The 1,200-nt window shown below is 40.2% G+C and overlaps 1 protein-coding gene across 4 annotated transcripts in view; it reads left to right on the top strand.

Moving 5' to 3' along the window:
• Lrp1b (LDL receptor related protein 1B) overlaps nt 1-1,200 on the top strand; it is a 1,962,444-nt gene that overhangs the window by 1,086,716 nt on the left and 874,528 nt on the right. The gene's annotated exons all lie outside the window — the stretch shown is intronic.

Genomic DNA, 1,200 nt, shown 5'->3' with positions numbered 1-1,200 from the left:
AGAGACAGAGAGAGACAGAAAGAGACAGAGACAGAGACACACACAGAGAGACAGAGAGATGAGAATTTATTAGATTGGCTTATAGTCTGTGGTCCCATTAGTATAACAATAGTTGTTTCCTAATGGAAAAACAATGAATGCTCAGTCCAGGAGACTGGATGCTCTGAAGCATTCCTGGGGAGCTGCTTGTCTTTACTCTAAGTTGGAATTCCAAAGAAATATGTTCTAGCATCAATAAGGGAAAGCCCCAGGAAGATGATCGGTGAACTTGCCAGCTATAGTCAGGGCAAACAGGAGAAAAGCAAGTGTCTTCCTTCTGTGTTCTTTCTGTGGGCTCCTGACGGAAAGCATTTTAGGGTGGTTCCCACTGCAGGTGGGCAGGTTCAGGTGGATATTCTGATCTCAAGTGACACAATCACAGATACCCTTCACGGGTGTACCCAGCAAGTTGACAGCCAAGATTAGGCATCACAGCCATGACACTGGAGATTCCCCTTGCTTCTTTTCCACTCTGAAGAAAGCAAACAAAACATAAACAAGAGCATAGAAGCAAAAGTGCAGTATTTGCAGGAGAGAGAGAGACTCCCTGGAACAGGACAGATGTCATGACCTACTTTCTGAAAACTAATTTAAAGTGTTTATTCATATGGAGCTGCATCACCATCTGTCCCAGGGGACATTAAAAATAGTTTGCTAACAAAAGCAAATGCGTGCTCACAAAAATGTCCTAATTATTTCAATAGTGTTAGACTTAATTTTGCCAACTGATTCATTTGTGTACTTCCTAAATGAGAATTTTGTGAAATTTCCAAGATCAATAAGCTTGCCTGTGCATTAGTTTTTAGTTTATTTTTAAACAACGCTCCATAAATACCTTAATAAGCTGAGTTGATATATGCCTTTTCAGTGGTATTTCCCCCCACATTTAGCTCTTTTTTCATATGTTCCACAAATCTCTTGTGAGGTTTTGAGTGAATTAGTAGATTTCAAAATAAATTCCTTTTATTTCTTTTATACTGTGAGGTAGACACATTATGTGATACCCTTATAGTGACTTCTTCTTTCCTTACCAATATTATGCAGTTCACTTTCCTTGATACCTGGGACACAGACAGACAAACACACACACACACACACACACACACACAGAGAGAGAGAGAGAGAGAGAGAGAGAGAGAGAGAGAGACAGAGAGACAGAGA

Source organism: Mus pahari, chromosome 3 (genome assembly GCF_900095145.1).
Source record: "Mus pahari chromosome 3, PAHARI_EIJ_v1.1, whole genome shotgun sequence".
Lineage (NCBI taxonomy): Eukaryota > Metazoa > Chordata > Mammalia > Rodentia > Muridae > Mus > Mus pahari.
The sequence above is the reverse complement of the archived record's forward strand: the minus strand, read 5'-3'. Positions and strand labels throughout refer to the sequence as shown.